Source organism: Thunnus albacares, chromosome 17 (genome assembly GCF_914725855.1).
Source record: "Thunnus albacares chromosome 17, fThuAlb1.1, whole genome shotgun sequence".
NCBI lineage: Eukaryota > Metazoa > Chordata > Actinopteri > Scombriformes > Scombridae > Thunnus > Thunnus albacares.
Genome location: NC_058122.1, coordinates 4274625 through 4293591, shown reverse-complemented (window position 1 = coordinate 4293591; position 18967 = coordinate 4274625). Strand labels below are relative to the sequence as shown.

Below are 18967 nucleotides of genomic sequence, written 5' to 3'. Positions count from 1 at the left end.
AACAGGAAGGAAACCAGTAAAGACCACGGCCTGACTCACAATTAAAAACAGTTGTAGACTATTGCTAGTGGTGTAACGGAACTTAGTTGATCCGTGATCCATACGGATCACCCCCACAGTTCAGCACTCATGTGAACCGCGGATTAACTGTGAGTCAGTTGATTGGGGTGGCTGGTCACTTTGTTCAGCTAAAGGTCAATAAATACTAAGATGAGTCGGTTTGAGTGAATGGAAGGTCAATGATATTGACCTGTAAGCTGGTTTGATCAGGAAGAAGGTCAATAATACTGACTCGTGAGTTGGTTTGATTATGCAGTATGACATTATGGCAGGTCAGTTTTGCAATACTGCTCTGAGTCACACCAGGTGGGAAGTCTTACCTTGATAACATTTTATATTGTGGTGTGATGACAATTTTATTATTTAATCTTAATCTGAAAAAACATAATAAACATAACTACCATTATGTACCTAGGACATATATGTTTAACAATGTCCACCAAAAGCAAATGAGACAAGACAAATAACCAACACTCGGACATCGATTTTATTGCTCCTTACTGTACTGTTGCATGCTGGGAAATCTTGAGGAGGATAAACCAGGTACTTTATAATAACATTTATAATAAATGGCCTGAGTCATTATGTTTTTGACATACAACATTCATATTTTAGTTTTGTCAGAATGTGGCTTTTTCTGATGTCATATCCAACTGATCCCTGTGCCATTATGCTGGGTACTTTTCTGAAAAAATAAAAAACTTATATCTGAATACATAACAATGAAAATCATTGGCTGAGTAAAACCATATGTGAGTTTAAAAAAGCAGATTTGCAGACCACCTTGCTATTCATATGAAGAAGCATTAAATGGGTTATGGGAAATGTGATAGGAGATATTTGACTGGAAGATGTGATATAAATATGTAAGACTATCTTTATTTACGGAAACCCACTGTGAGTCATGGAGGTCTTTTTCCCCTACCAGTGCAACGGTGTGACTCATTAACATGTTTTTAATAGTTTTTGGACAACGGAGGTCTGTGGCACAGAGGAATATGATATATCAGGCTTTGAATACACACACAATACTTGTAATAGGATGAGTTCATTGTTGGTTTGGCTCTGCACATGAGATTTGTTAACATTAAGAAAAATATAGAAAATCACCAACCTTATTGTTCAAAGTTGACTAGATACAAGGAGTGCTGTAACCAGCACCTATCCCACTAAGGTCTTGTGGATGTGCACATGACAACTCTGTTTCATTTCACAAAGTTAAAGTGTAATCCTTAAGATATCAGTCCTTGTTAATTTGGTGACATCTGTGGTTACTGGTGGTAACAGTGCATGAGGTTTAATGCTTCAAGTTTAACGCTCTTTGAGCAGCTGCTCAAAATAGCAGAATGATGTATCTGTTTACAGTGTAGCCAAATGTTTTAATAAAGAAGTCAGTCAATATTAATGGCAAACGTGATCTGATCTCATGCTGCACACAACGCAAGTAGTTTTCCACACAACAACAGCAGGATACTGTAAAAGTAGCTGTTCCCTTGCTGAGAAGACAGAGGTGTGCAGCCTGCAGTTCCTCATCTAACAGCTCATTGTGGCTGCTTCTTCTTGTTCAATTCCTCCCTTTGAAAAATGACCCAGCGATTAAAAATGCTAAAAATGACACATTTTTGATAAATTATCCCAATCCACAATAACTTGTTGACAAATACAATGTGTTTCATTTTGGCTTTTATTGTGGAGCTTCAGAATTATAGCTACCCAGTGTTTGGCCACTTGCGTACTTTTTGTGTGAAGTAGTAGGAAATATTTGATTTGCATTAGCAGTAACTAAATACAGCTCTGATACAGGGTTAAGAGACTGAACAGTAAATGGTAACAACAGCAAATGTTGCTCTACATATAAATCTATAAATATGGTTGTATTTTGTTATTAAAGTTTAAACTTCCTCTTTTCTGGCACCATAACCATCTGCTGTCTGTGAATTTGTTTCCCTTTCTCACACATTTTGTTATGTCTAAATTATGTATGGGTACTTCTCTCAGCTGTATGACAACAGCAACTAGTGGCTCTGAGAACTGGCTTACAGAGACTCTTCGTAAAACTTGGTTGGGGTGTTAAATGCCCACAAGTTCCATTTTCTTCAAAGTACCTCCACAGTGTGCATACTTCTCTCTGTCAATGCTAAATCTCCTCTGAGGGTTGTGATGTTTTGACAAGTTGAAATATAATACACAAATGGCCTGTTACAAGTTTTCAAAGATAGTAAATTCATGGTCTATAATAAGGTTGAAGGACAGGCTCTCAAGTTTTCAAGTGTGTCTTAAAACAACAGTCAGGTGTCCATATGATCAGTGAAAGAGGTTTTCCTCACTGCAATCATTCCTCCTGTTCATACTGGCTATTAAAAGATCTCCTTTAAGTGTGTTTTCAATGTAAGTGATGGGGGCTAAAATCCACAGTGTGTCCACACAGTTATTTAGAGCAAAAATGCATTTAAAAGTTGATGTGAAGCTTATATGAGGCTTCAGCAGTCTGAGTTAGTCATATCAAGTGGATATCTGCCACATTTACGGTCTTTTTAGCATCAAATCCCCTCTTTGTGTTTCCTCGGACAGTGTTTCCCTGTTGAGCTGTGGTGGAAGTATAGTAAGAAAAAGAGAGACTTTGGCACTAAAAAGACTGTAACGTTGAAAGATATCTACTTGATTTGACTCATTAAGCTTAATATTAGCCTCAGATAAACTTTTAAATACATTTTTGCACAGGAGGACTGTGGATTTGGGCCCCATCATTTACATTGTAAGTGCATTATGAAGGGTGGAAAAATGGTTTCTGCCTACAGATAACTGATACCCCCTGCTGATGTGGATAAGGCACCGTCAGACGGCTGTCCTTTACCTCTGACCTAGGTATCAAACAGGGTTCCCAAAATCTACACGCAAGACCACCCAAGCCTTGCTTAGGGAACTAGATTCAGCCTGGCTTCTATAATCACCAGCTGTCATTGAACCACTACCAACAGCCCTATTTAGGAATTCCTAACAGCCTGGGTCACAACGAAGTGTATTGGTGCAAATAGGTGTTGGAGGTTTGAAAGTACTCCAAGACGGCCTTCTAACAGGTCATCTCTGGAGGAGGCCCACTCTGATGGTCAAGGACACTCGCCTGGTTTTATAGGGTAGTTATGGAGCCCTGGCCCTAACAATGTAGCCAATAAAACCCCAAATAATAAACCTAATTCTACTCTGAAATCATGGTTTTACTAAATAAGAAGTAATATAAGGCGCAAAAAGTACAGTACAAAAACTAAACTACAACTACAATACAAAAAGCTAAAAGACTAAAGAGTCTCAAAGAGATCTCTCTTAAAGCCCTATGGAAAAAAGAGGTCCTGCAAAAAGAAAAGGGACCCTGAGTCTCTCTTGGCTTTTCTTTTTATAACTCTACAACTTCCTCTTATTTGTATTACCACCTATCATCTATCACCACCAAGACATCTATCAGTCACATGCTGATATTACACACACACACTTGACACAAAATAGTGGCATTTTCTTCATCTGTCGCCTACAACAGACTACGTGGAACTTTTCAACTTCTTCTTTTTTACATATGAGATTAAAATTTAGGGATGTCTTCTGCTAGATGCAGAAACACAGCCTCTCCGTTGCCTCAGGTTATCTGACGGTTGTCTATGTTTTTGATGTTTTTTTTAGTCATTCTTGTCGGTTCAGATCTAGTTTAGTACAAGTTTCACAAATTGTGTAAATTCTCCACAAATGGTGCAAGACATTTAACTATGTTTAATTTGCCACCAATTAAAATTAAATAAATTAGTCAGAAGTAGGTTTAATTTTAATTCTCTCAGCCACATACAGTGGAGCTTTCAACAAGGGATCTTCTTATACTTAGTATGAACAGGAGGAATGATTATGGCGAGAAAAACCTGTTTCAGTGGTCATTTGGGCTCCTGACTGTTGTTTTAAGACAGACTTGAAAAATTGTGAACCCGTCCTTTAAAATTCCATGATACGGTTAAAGAGACCATACAGTTATGAGAAACAATTCGGAAGATGTGTTTAAAACCATAAAATTGTTTAAAGACAGTAAAAACGCAGTGTGTTAAAAAGTGTTGAAATGCTAAAAGTCTTTCATTGTAAAGACTTATTGAATGAGTTCATTTCATAAATTCATTCTTTATTGTTAAGGTAAAGCCATAATTTTATTATTAGTGATCCACAAAGTAGACTTCATCTGCTAATCTGAGATTAATTTGCTTCTGTCTCCACCTTCATACCTTGGAGAAATTGCAATATTTTCCACATTTCAGTAAACGCTCCATGGATGTATTAAGGTGAAGACCCGCAGTAGGTGAACAAATCACACAGTATAGTTTGCACCACTTCTCACTCATCACTATGGGCGAGTTGACACCACTGGCAAGTACGCGCAGATATTTACATCACAATATCAACAAGGTTTTAGCCTGTACATTTCTTAGCAAGTGCTGTGTAAATAAAAAACTCCCTGCTTTGTGCTACTTTGTGCCAAGCCGCATGTCTTTTGTTTATGTCATCTGGAGGGGAAGGGTTGTATAAAAGTGGAATTAAGGACAGTAACAACAAACAGCAACAATTCTTTTCACCTCCATGTACATCTTCCCATAGCTTCCCTCATTGCCTGGAATCCCACAATGCCTTGCAATGCAATTTGCTTGTGTCACATATAAAATGAATGGGGGCTAACTTTGTGTCACTAAGTGACACAAAGTTATAGCATATTAGATCCCATATTTTAATAAGACTGTCTGTAAAACAATTAGTAGGACACCTCCAACTGCAAACTGCAGTAATTTCTCTTTGTATCATGAATGTTTAATTCATGAAAATTTTATATAAAAATTCAGAAAGAGTCCAGAAAAATGATTTTAAAGTCTGTGACGTCATCCCAATGTAAAGCAAAGATATGTAAAGTCTATGGTCCAGTGAGAGAAATATTACTGCACACATTCAGTGGGCCGCACAATGTGGAAGCAAACAGGTAACGTACAAAAACTTTGAGAAAATAGTTTTTTTTTTTCAAATTTACAGTTCTTTTTTTTTTTAGCAAAGGCAAATAACTCCACCGGTCTTTTGTTGGTTGTTCTTGCAAAAACAAATAACTAAACATATAAACAAATAATAACATGAATGGCAAATATTACATATTTACAAGGTCATACCTTAGAAATCCCGGCCAGACTACAAAACCCCAGAGCATGAATGTGCCAGTGTTTTAACCTGTAAAGTATTATTAAAGATCACAGCTGTCTTTTTTTTTTAGAGCTACCACAGTGGTGACCAGACCATCTCATTGCAGAGCTGACTCATTGAGCCTAAAGTTTGCCACAGTTTTTTTGTCTACAATCAGTTCTTTGGGAACTGAACTAAACAACTGTTTTACAGTTTTCCATTTAGTATTCAGTGTAACTCCATATTCCATGTTACTTATTATTACTTAGTGCTTCACAGTATTCAGTTTAACTGAGTCCTCCATGTTACTCTGTGTTACTCAGTATCCAGTATGTCACTGTATTCAGTATCAAACCAGCATTCAGTGTGACTCAGTGTTTCAGTTTTTAATATTTCACAGTATTCAGTGTATTTCACATTTTTTAGTATTTCAGTGTTAAACATTTCAGTATTTTCTGGATCCAGAATAACTCTGTTTTACTTAACTTCTTTTTATGCTTTGAAGGAGACAACATGACAGCCTCTTCAGTTTTGTCCAAATGATCTATCTTTAAAGATGACTTTGAGCCAAAGTTACACTGAAATTCGCTTTCAAACAGCACATCTGCTGAACATAGTCACTGCCATATTGCGTCACCTGATCTGAATACTGTGCACTGATTCGCTGAATGGATTTATCGATTTCTGTTCAAGAACAGTAACAACTTTCTCTGCTGTAAAACATGACAGTTGTGTGATGTATTCAGGGTTCAGAATGTGCTATTGTAACATTTACCTCTTGCATGTTACATAAAATACATCATTTGAGCTTTAAATGGTCACTATGTCTAATAGCAAAATCTTGTAATATAGAATATAATTTTGTCAGTAATTTTACCTTTATTGAATAGTTGTAAGGTGTGCATATTTGTGTTATTTTCATATTTTTATGCTGTTATCTTATATTTCATATTTAATACTTGGCTACACTGTATCCAAGGTAACGATGCAACTATAAAGCCCATCACTGTGGGAACAAGTCAGACCGGGCTTGTATCCCCCAGGTGAGTGTATGACTAATAAATTTAAATTTTCTTTTCCAAGATCTATTTTTACGTAGATTTTTATCCAAATTCTGTGTAATCTCAATGGCTTTTAAAGTGCAAGACTGATTCATAAAATCTGAGCGTATTATGGAATGTAAGGTTCACCCTTGGATGCTTTTGGGGTTGAGGTGTTCAAGTAGAAAAGATTATCATCGACCAATTACAGTGTTTGAAAATACATACTGAGTTAGCATGAGTTATAGTTCCATCCAGCACATAACCATTCACACACCAGTCACAGTTTATATAACATTGTGTTAGCCCTGTGATTGTCTGGCGACCAAGGTGTTCCCCTCCTTGTGCTCAATGTCAGCTGGGATCAGCTCCAGCCCTCCCATGACCCTTTAAAATAATTAGCAGTATAGCTAATCTACAGCTCTTCATCTAACATCTCACTGTGGCTGTTTATGCCATTGATTAAGCTCTTCTAAAACAGTGATTCAGAACACATTTCCTATATCTTCTTCATAATAAAAGGCTCCTGTTAGTTTGTCAATTGGAAAGCTTTTAATATGACACAGCAATAGCAAGAAATTATGGGTTTTTATCAGCAGTAACTTAACATGGCTCCAATAAGGCTGAAATTGTTGAGGAAAATAAGGTAGATATCTGAAAGTGCAAACATGAATGCAGGAGAGACACTCAACTTCAAACCACAAAAAATCATTTAGAAGCTACAAAAGTACTGAGAGCTGAACAAACAGAGCTTTTAAATATAGCTTTCTCTCGTAACACACCACTTGTGTGTGGGGAGTGGAGATGATGGGGGTTGTCACAGGTTACTGCGGTTGGCCCTGCCAGCAAGCAGGACGACATCAATGCGGCTCGCCACTGCTAATCCCTGCTGTGAGGCTGAAGTGGAAACACATTACATCGCAGGTTGGTTTGGCACAGCGTGGCTAAAGCGGACCAACCCAGGCCAATGGAAAGCATTCACACCTATGGGTGATTTACAGTCGCCAATTAACCTAACCTGCATGTTTTTGATTGGTGGGAGGAAGCCAGAGAACCCAGAGGGAACCTACACAGAGGAAAGGGAGAACATGCAAACTCCACATAGAAAGGCCCCATAGACTGTTTATAAAGATAGATAGAGTGAGGTGTGATGTCACCTATTGGTTTGCATTAGAGCCAGTTTGAAATCCAGAGTTGCTGCTTATGGTCGGTACTATTTTTTCTGTTTGAAGCCAGGACCTTCCAAATAAGGAGTCCAGGGTGTTGCCTTTCATGATGTGGAAACATACCCTGCTACCTGGAACCCAAGCTAAGGCTAGCTTACTGGGAAAACTGAGAGGAGTATGTGCATTAACGTTAGCTACTTAAGCTAAATTGTGCTAACAGGGCAGGTGTCATAATCAAGTAGCATTAAACTTACTGAAATATTGCAACTCACTGAGTCCTGGAGCCAGGGAGAGCAGCAGGTGAGCGAATTGTCAATCACTGCTTTCAATCAACACCCACATGACAGACATTAAAGCTACTGTAAGTCTTCAAATCTTGTTAATGGAGCAATAATTTCCAAAATGACTGTGAGCACACTTATTAGAGGGCCCAAATTCAGTGAATGAGACAATAATCATTGAAAAAAAATGGCTGACTTAGTATTTCTAGAGAAAAGTCGAATGGTTTGAATGGCAGTCATTGGAGCATCTAGGGGCTGTCGGTGGTATTGTACTTTAAAGTATTTCCACACTGGCTTCACTCTCATGTCATGTTAGTTGCCGCTTTGTTGGTACCCAGAACCTTCTTGCTATGAGACGACAGTGCTAACCACTGCACCACCCTCTATTGAGTTTCATTTGAAAAAAAAACAAGAAAAAGGGAAGTGTTTTGGGGAAAAAAAAACAGCAGTGTGAAATGTTTCTGTTCACAGCTTTTAGTTCAGTTTTCTATCATCTATTCTGCCACCAATGCCATGGGGAGTACTCAGAGAAACTGGTTCTATTTGGCCATAGGTGAGATTTTTTGTATATAGATAATGATTTAAAACAAGACAAGTTACTGTATATTTCAGCATGTTTTCACTGATATAATGACCCATGTCATTTAAAAAAAAATCTCCTATAGTATCTCTCCTCTTGACCTCATCTTCACCTGCTGCAGGTCAGTCCATTCTCCTTTTCGAGGCATCAATACTGATGGGTGTCCTGATCAGTTTAGCTGGGCTTTAACATCTTGATTAAACTTTTTGGTCATTGTGGACACACACACACACACACACACACACACACACACACACACACACACACACACACACACACACACACGACCAATTTGAGTTTTAGACCTGTGTGTTAGTGTATATGTGAGGGTGTCCATCTTTGTGAGGACCAATTATAGTCTGTAGATCTGTGTGTGTGTGTGTGTGTGACAGAGTACATACACATAAATAAACTTGCTCCTAACAATAGGTTCATAAGCCACACACAGGGAGAGAGATAACACCATGGTTGAGCAAAGGCCATTACAATAGGTACAAAGGCGTGGTCAGTATTATTTGTAACACCACTACAAAATGGCAAAACTACAAATAGTTAAGAAAATTTGTTCATTGCCTATGCTGTATAGTTGTGGTAATGTAGGCAATAGCTTATTTTTTTCAGAATGAATGCTCAAGCAGATACAGAGTTTGTATACTTTTAATTTTTAACACTACTTTTATAACTTTTAGGGCCAAAGAATTACATCTTGAACAGTTTTACCAAAATAAACAATATAAAAACAACTATAGGATCTAAGTAAAAAGAAAAAAGGAGTCCCGCTTTATCAAATGAATGTAAAAAATGGAAGAAACAAAAGGCAGAGCGCAGACAAACATATACATTACTGAATGAGTACAGTTTTGCATTTTGCTGAAGAATTTGAAAATCAACCAAACATTTTTATGTAATAACTCACATGCTGTGAAAATGACATACAATACAATTAGAATGCTGAAAACAGTTGAAGAGTTCCATGAGGGAAACAACAACAAAACAGAACAGAGGCAGGTATTGTGACACCCTCAGTGTTTATGCACACAAACGTGCACATGCACACACACAACACAGAGAGACAAAGAGAACTATAATGTAAACTTCCCTTAACGAGGAAACTTTGAGGTCTTGCATTTATGTCACCATCTTAGTGCTTTGTGCCATTCTAAAGGGAGGGAGAAATGCACTGGATTCATAAGCAATCATTTTTTCAACCAGTTGTTAAATGGGGCAACAACCAACCACTGACCGCTGTTCTGGTGCATTACAATTCTTTACCCAGTTCTGCAAACTATAAAGAATTCTTGGCAGCTCTGGGTCACCTTCATCAACAATTAAGCCTCCTCAAGACCTCTAAGGTCCCTATACTGCCTTTACCTGCCTGCAAGCAGTATCCAGGTAGCTTCTGGGCAACTTGTACCAATACAACATCTGTTTCCCTTTCCAACATTTCCTCCCAGGTTGCAGAGGTAAATGAAGACGAAATAAAATCTCAGTTATAGATATGAATACAGCCACTGATGTTACCACATCTCTTGTCCAAATCACTATGAGTTCAGATTCATCCTACACAGTAAGCCCCGTCTGTTTTTTAATATGACTACTGTATCCTGCTGCGTGCTTCATTTAACCATAGCCTGGCTTATTTGACAAACACAAAGGCTAAACATGTTTTGCTGCTGTGATGCACTTATATGGGGATAAATGATGATATATAGACTATTCATTTATTCTATTTTATTAAAGAGGTGGGCAACATAAAAAGCCCAAAGAGAATTTGATTAAAAACCCAACTGGATTAAGTGGCTTTTGACTGTGTATTTGATATTCACTAGCTGCTCCATCAGTCATATTTCTGATTCTGCTTCACCAGTACATGTTTATTGAGTCTTGAAATAGAAAGAATTCAAACAATGTAAAAACAATCCAAATCAAAGATACAGTACATTTAACATTTTATTATTTTGTTCTTTCTCCAGAAGGCCTAACAAAGCCCAACATCTCCATGAATCCTGTCGGTGAGGTGACCTGGGGTCAGAACGTTGACATCACTTGTTCTATTTCAACACAAATTCAACATTCTTTACCTGGAAACTTCATATTGACAAAGACTTCAAGCTCATTCAGACAGAACCAAACACCAAGTACCAACCTTGCTGCCTTCAGCATCAATTAAGTGGATTTTGATTATGAGGGATTGTACCAGTGTCAGTTTCAAACAAGTGTTTCAGGTCGAGACTTTAGCTCTCCCATTAGTGACTCCGTCAAGCTCTCTGTTACTGGTAAGTAAATTAAAGGTGGAAATAAAACAGGAAAAAAACAGAAAAGAAAAAAAAAAACAAGAAACGCACAAAAGTGTAATTACACCAGGGTCTTAAGTTTTTTGTGCTAATGCTGTGTTAAATTGTGGGAAAATGTGGTTTATTAAGGAACTGAGGTGTGAATCCATTTGATACTGGTTTCTTAGGTGTTAGATTCCATTCAGAATCAATTCTTGATTCAAAACCGATTCTTGATTGAATGCACTCTCTTGCTCCAGTATACTGTGTGCTAAATCATTCACTGGTGTCATCAGTCCACTGAAATACAATATGAAATATAACTGGCGATTAAGATAAATGGTCCGCAGCCTTTTTATTTTAAAAAGTTAACTGTATTAGTTAATGAATTAATTAATTTGAAAGCATCTTACAGTCTCCTGCCTGTATGAGAATGACAAAATGTTCTCCGCTGTGTTGTTATTAACATCATGCCTCTAGTAGTGGAGAGCAGCCTTTCTGATGCACCGTTAGCTCTGGGGAAAGACATTGATGTCCAAGACGTTGAGTGGGCACACGGTTTTTGAGGTGAAACAGACTGAGCACCAAGTTATTTTCTTCACCTCAGAGTTGGTTTAAATTCTTTAATGCTGCAGTGTGTGTTGGTCTGCTAGTCTCATTTGTTACTACTGATCGCTGCTCCGCTCTGCTAACGTGAATCTCTGAGTGATGGCACAGAAAGTTCACAATATACTTCACGTTTGTCTCGCAACAGTAATTATTTAATCATTAAATCAAAAAATGCTTGCAACCGCTGCCTTTTTTGAAGATGACCTACAAGATATATTAAGCATGTGTGCGCTGTAGACTGTCCAGGTGCTGCATTGCCCAGTTGAGTTCCGCCTTGTTCGTTCCGTCAACATCACGTAATTAACTAACATTTAGAAAATTGATTTTTGAAATTTGTGAATGCAGAATAATCCACGTCCACATCATGATGCATCTTAGAATCGAGAAATTTCCACACCTCCAAAACACACTAATAATTATGTAATTCAATTCAGTTATTATAATAATAATAATAATAATAATAATAACCAGTGTTGGAATGCTCAAATTGGCATTATTGTTCTGAGAAGTTGCGGGAAGGAGTATTGCATTTTTTGCAGGATACAACAAAAATATAGATATAGCTGGGGAGGATCCTGCATTTTTTAATAAAGCGCAATATAAGATTCACCCGTCCCAACCCCAATAACTTTCGTACTGTCCCTTAGAGCTTGGGCTTCCCAAACAGTGCCAAATGTGAATTAATGGCTGTTGGGTTAAACATTGCAGCTGTTCTGGAAACATAAAACAAATTCCAAACTCTATTTAAAATCTATTTAAATCAGTAACAGAGCTGACAAACTTCATTATCTGCACTTTCAGTGCAGAGATAGTTCTGAGATGTTCTTAATTAGTTATTTTAAAGATTATTTTAAAATATTACTTTTGATTTGGTATAGATTGTATAATTAGATTAGATTATAGGCTAATTATAATTTATGTTATGTGGAGTGGACCCAAATGCAGGCTGAGCGAGGCTGAAGATTAACTTTATTTTAGGCTCATGCAGGCAAAAACAAAAGTGGCAGATCAGAGTGAACAGAATACAGAACAAAGGATTCAACAAAACTGAACTGAAAAACAGGACTTAAATAAAAACTAATCTAATGAAACAATTAGGAACAGGTGGTAAGATACAAGGGTAGGCTGGGAGCTGATTAGCTGGGGAGGACACAGGGAGCAGGGCAGGGCTATTGTATCATATATTGTATATTTTTTCTCTATATGCTTTAAAAATTAAATACTTTTCTTTCATTTCACAGATGCAACATATTTGCATAAAGATCAGTCTTGTTGTGCATTGCTTTTCAGAACAGTATAGCCTTAGTATGTTTAGAATAAATCATGATCTCATAGTGTCTGGTTTGGAAGTAAGGAATTGTATATTGCCTTTATACTGTTGTATCTTGTACCCTTTTGTACCTAGTGAGACTGCAGCAGCCCAGCATCTCAGTGACATCCAACACAGGGCTGGTCTCGCGTCCAGAAGGTGTAGAGGTCACTAGGGGTTATGACTTTCTCATCACCTGCTCCATTTCCTCCCACTGTCCCACTGGTGTTTTCTTTCTCAATCTCTCTGGCTCCAACATCATTGAAACCAAGCCAGCCATCAACCACTCAGCCACCTTTAACTTCCCTGTAGCTGAGTATGAACACCAGGGACACTACAGTTGTGTCTATGAAGTCACATGGTCCACACGGAAGTACACTTCTACACAGTCTACACTGATTAGTGTCAGCATTAAATGTGAGTACACTGTAGAATTTAAGCTAAGCATTGTTGTATTTTATGAATAACAGCTCAGTTCTACTGTTCTTAACAACCAGACATCTGATGCTAATTACTAATGTACTGATGTATTGTGAACACAGCTGAGCTGAATGTTATATCAGATCAGTAAAGTTTTAGTTCACCACTGAGATTCTTCAGCCTCCAGATTTGACATTTATCTGAGCATACAGCTCCCACACAGTACTCAGAGAGGAACTCTTGTTACCTGAGTGAAAACACATCACTGCTGTTATCAGCTGTCGGTTTCACTTCAGAATCAGCTGGCCCTCGTCTAAATGAATGAATGAATTTTGTCACTTTTAAATAACAGTAGGGAATAGAAGGAGTGAAAACTGATTTTTTAAAGTAGGCCTATACTTATTACAAAAAATTCTACCTTTCTGACAAGATGATGTCAGCTCATCATACATGCCCATAAATGACCATCCATTCTGTAGTCTCGAGGTTGTTCATGTTGTCCACTCACATATTCCTCTTTTGATTCAGGCTTGAACATGTACTGAGAAGTTGACATTTCGAGTAAAGAACAAGAAAAAGATGTGAAACCTTACTACTATTATTTGTTTACATAGCTTGCAGAAGTCTGCCATGCGGCGGCTTCCAGAAGCCGACCAATCAGAACAGAGTGGGCTCATCGGTAGGGGGGGCCTTAAAGAGACAGGAGCCTGTTTTGGACAGAGACTGGACTGAAGGGCTGCATAAAGGGCCAGTGTAAGATAAATAAGGAGATTTATGAACTGTACATCATGGAAAGATATTCCAGTAAAGTCTCGAAATATAAATATAGTGCTGAAAATGTGGATCTCCCCTTTAAAACTGGTGCTGGAGGTGGAGTATTAATATTCATCACCTGAGCTTTGAAAGTGTTGAGGAGACGCTCAGAGCTGGTGGCATTATAATACACAGACATCATGCACAGCCTGCTGGAATCAGCACAACTTATTCTCTCCAGTGAGAGAAGTCATCATATTTAGTGATATGATGATTGTAGTTTGTATATCCATGGTTACAGTGCAAACAGGAAGTGCTAATAGCTCATGCAGCATCATTTTCTATGATCAGGATTTGCCAAAATTAAAAGGTGTAAAACTAGCAGCTCAGTTGTGGCCCACACCTACGTCACCTGCTCCATTGCACTTCCTGTTTACATCATCTGAAGCATGACGGGATAACGGATGTTATTATAGATAAACTGTCAAATGTTCTTCCTCCTACAGTGCCGTTGTTGCTGCTGGTGTCCTTAGTAGCTGCTTGGGGTCTGCTGCTGCTCTTGCTGGTCTTGTTGGTGGATTGTCTGACCCGCTGGAGAAGACAACGAGCCAGACAAAATTGACACACAAAATCCAAATTGGCTGACTTCCTGTTTGGCAAAAAAATTTCAAAAAATATGTATCACGTCCAAAAATGATGAGAGCAATGATCCCACCGAATTTCATGAACATCCAAAGAACTTTATCCCAACATGACCCTGCTTTCTGGGGGCACTATTGAGCCCCTGGCTATGCCCTGAGTCCAATCACTACAGAACTTTGCTAATTTCATCAGTTCTGACATGTGTGCCAATTTTCATGAGTTTTCAAGCATCCCAAGCCCCTAAAAATGCCAGCCATTTATAGCAAATAGTGATCCTGGTGGCGTTCCATACAAAACACAGAAGCACACCTGCACTCAAACAGAAAACAGAAGAATATCATTTTACATGAGATCAGAGAGTTGTGATAGATCTCAGGTCTTCAGGCTTGTCATTAGGTTTGCTACAGAAAAGCAAAATAACAAAAAGCATCCTCACCAGATGTGAATCTTATACAGTGTGTACAGTTAGAAGACCATCACTTAATGAATTGTACTCTGTTAGCTGGTAGGAAATGTACTGAGGAAGAAAAGTGTTAGAGACTATTATTAGAAGTTTGAACTGAATTAATTTATTGCACTCTGAACCAGTGTTGTAGTGCTCGAGTCCAATTCAAGTCCTAATTTTCAGGACTCGTGACTTAACTTGGACTTGTGCACTGATGACTCAGACTCGGACTTGTTAATTGATAAAGAAGTAAAAGTTTTTTTTGTTTGTTTGTTTTTGTTAGTTTTTTGTCATAGGCCCTTCTAATTTGGCATAAGATATTAGCTATATTAATTAGAGGCACACTGATCAAACATCCACTGATCTAAAACAGTCTGTTTTCAGCTGATCAGCCATCGGTGACTGGCAGATCTGTCTGTTTTTTGCCAGTCAAATTTCCTGTACATAGCTGGTATATGATATGGTTCATATCATGCACACAGCTGCAGCTGTGGCAGAGGCAGCTACAGCCCACACTCACTCACACGCGCACACACACACACACACACATATAGAGTTTTACAATAGTCAAACCTGTTTTACTTGAATCGTCTTGATATTTAAATCTTCTAACTTTTGATATTTTTGCAAGTGATAGAAAACCCTCCAAGATATGTTACTGACTTTAAAAGTTAATTTTCAGTTAGTTCTTCCTCTTGTTGCTTCACTTTGTAGAATGATGTACTGTATGTGCAGAGTTATAAAGCTGTTTTCACCTTTGCCTACTGAAGGAGGAGTAGAGCATGATTTATGACGAGTATGGAGACAATCGTGATCTTATATGCAAATACAAGTGTGATATTGAAACTTGAAGCCTCCAGTGCACATACACACTGACTCTTCAGTGAAGTAGGAGACATCTTGTGTCCATCAGTTAAACTTTTGATATTAAACAATTTCTATATTCATAGATTCTGAACTTTTCAATGAGGCAAAAGGAATAAATGTCGTTTTAAGGCATTTTAAGACATTTTCCAAGAATTTTAAACTAGGTAATTGAACTTTTTGTGAAAAAAACACGAGATACGAGTAATAATTTAAACAAGTATTTTTATTTGCCTTAAAACATGTCTGGAGGGGGATCTTGAAACCTGCAATAACTGATTTCTCTGACCACTTGGGGGCAGCGGAAAAAAACTCTTCCAAACTTACCTCTTCACACCACATCAGTACACATGCTGGTAGGGCAGTTAATGACATGAGTCTCAATTAACCTCACATTAAAAGTCTCAATGTGGTTTGAAACAAGCCATTAAATGGAGGTTTGTTTTAAAACTACATATATATAATGACAAAAATAGCTACAACATAAACAGAAAGTCTATACTGATCTATACATTACTAAAAAGAAAACATCGAACATTGAAAATGTTTTATTGCCCTCATGTATGTTAATGGGGTGGACAAAATATTAGGAACACATTTCAATATAATGCATTCCAGTACACCATCACCACCAACTACAACCTCAATAATAAACATAAAATACAATAATCACCATTCTGACAATGTCAAAGCAGAATTTATGGCAGAGCTGTCATATTGGAATTCTTTAGATTCTATTGGTGTTCCTAATAAATTGCTCTGTGAGTGTATATGTATACATATATTATTAATCTCTTCATTTTAACAATGGAGAAATGAAAATGCATCGTGTGAAATGGTTTGCTCCTTGACAAACCCACTGAGAAAGATCAAGGCTGTCCTCCCAAACGAAATGACAAGAGTTGCCTAAAAATGACATGTAGTTAAATTTATGTGACAGATGCCATCTAGCGTGGCATGCATGGAGGTATTCACCCAACTGTGGGCTTTACCAAAAGAGACCACTCTTCCTTTACCTTTTCCAACCACGATTGTCACATGTCCAACCGTGAGTCGGGAAAGTTTTTTAAAAAAAACCTAACTACGATTGTCCCCTAACCTTAACCTCATGGTTATTATGGTAGGCATGACAACGAAGGTAACTTTGATTCACATTTCTCTACCCTTAACAATTTGATCATTTTAACCCAAAACATTAAAAAAATTCCTCAATAAAAAGTAAAAAGTATAAAAAGTGGTTTTTGTGCCTAAACCTAATAAGACCTTAACTGTAGTATTGTCACATCACAAAACATTATTTTTTAACAATGAGTTGTAACCATTTTGGAACGCACAGACAAATGTTGTCCTGCCGATTACTGCCGATAGGGGTGCCAGATTAGAAAACGCCCATATGTGTAGTCCTGGAGTGCGTGGAAAAATGACTTATTTGGTCAACTTGTTAGAGTGATCACAATGACAGTTTTTCCATTATACTGGGTTGGTTCACTTTAGCAAACCAAACCAAGCCAAGCCAACCCACGATGAAACACATCTCCACTGCATCCTCACTTAGTGGATAACTTTGGTGAGCTGCACTGCAGAAACAGCCACAGTGAGATATTTGAACAGCACATCCCCAGCAGGTAAACAACTTCTTTTACCTGCCATGCTGTGTAATGGAACACTTGCAGCTTGCCAGCTCGACCTGAGTGCTCCCGGCATGGCTTGGCGTGACTACCCCAAAAACATGAAAAAAAAAGCCAAAACCCAAAAAAATGCCAAAACTCTACAGTTTCCCTCAGCGCTATGGAGACTTTTAGCACCTTTTAGCTAATCTTTTTGGTTTCATGGCCTGTAACTTCACTCTCATCAACCATGTCTCCAGACACAGCAGGCAAAAAACTCTTACTAATCTACAACAATTAATCTAAAACAGAGCTAAAAGGAGCGTGAACATTGAACAATTCCCAGGTTGCCAGAATCATGACTCCAAATAATTGCTAGTGTTGCTCTGTGTCTGCTGGATGTGAAAATAGGCAACTCATTACACATTAGCCAAATCAATTTTATAAGATGATAATATCTTAACTGTTATATTTCCAACTTGTTCTGCTGTCAAAAACCACAATTAACGGAGCCAAAGTAAAAAATGTCATCCATCTCACAAATGCATATGAATATACACATCCATTTACACATATGCATACATATGTGGGTGCATAATTAGATTTTCAGATATCATGTCTTCTGAAATGAAAAAATGAAAGAGAGATAGAGAGAGAGAGAGAGAGAGAGAGAGAGAGAGAGAGAGAGAGAGAGAGAGAGAACAGCGGTTATTTGCTGGCACAGGGTTACACAGGGCCAGCTGTAGCCATTTTGGTGCCCTAGGTGAGGTTAGGATTTGCATTACTAAAATAAAAGCTTGCACCACGGAGATAAGTTCCAACATTACTCTGAGTAACAACTAAATAGCATTATTTTTTTCATTAATTGCTGCCATTTTACAACACAGTAATCCAGTATAAACCTAATTTATTGATATAATATGTCAATATCAATCTAGCTTATTACAATGTGCAACAATGCCAAGTGCCTCATGCCAGCTTATATATAGCTGGTGCAACCCAGTGCAGAATTCTATGTTTTTATGGATATAGCGTTGGTCAGTGAAATTTCAGAACAATGTCTTACGTTCTAGGAAGGAACAGTTTCCAGGTTCTAGATAACTAGCTACTGGCTTGCCATTCAGTCTCATATCCTTCAATCTGTAACATTATCTGAGTATAGCAGCTATCGTAGTATCATTACCTAGCACTAGCTTTATTGCTACTTAGCTAGCAGGCTACTACAATGGAAACGTCTAACGTTAACATAACACAATATACTTCTATATTGGGCTTTATTTTCCTCCTCCTCTTTTCTCTGTTTTCTTCCTTGCGCACCTGAAAGTTTGGACCTTTTCATTATGAAATAAAATGTGAATATCTGCTTCTTGACATCTCCTCATGGACTTGAGCTGTGATGCACATCAGCAGTGTCCCACTACTCTCTTTCAGTGCGCATAGTTCAGGTGGAGGGCAGATGAAAAATTGTGAGGAACAGAGGAGCAAAATTTCTTCTTTTCTTTATTTGTTCATTTGTTACCTCAGGAAAGAAAATGAGGAAGGGCGTCCACTGGTGAAGTTTTATTCATTTATTTATTTATTTGTTTATTTAATTATTTATTTATTTATTTTTCTTTGAGGGTGACCAGTGCCCACCAGACAAGGTGGCACCCAAGGCGAATGCCTATAGGGCCTTTGGCTTTAGCCAGCCCTGGGGCTACAAACTGGGAGCTACACACAAACTAATAAGAA

The 18967-nt window shown here is 37.9% G+C and overlaps 1 long non-coding RNA gene across 2 annotated transcripts; it reads left to right on the top strand.

Moving 5' to 3' along the window:
- The first annotated feature begins 10501 nt into the window (after positions 1–10501).
- LOC122967214 lies at positions 10502–14272 on the top strand. 2 transcript variants are annotated; one of them, XR_006398556.1, is made up of 3 exons: positions 10502–10590; positions 12602–12922; positions 14185–14272. It is a non-coding gene; the product is annotated as an uncharacterized LOC122967214 (long non-coding RNA). The 2 variants fall into 2 exon arrangements; XR_006398555.1 differs by lacking the exon at positions 10502–10590 and adding an exon at positions 11014–11154.
- Positions 14273–18967: the final 4695 nt, after the last annotated feature.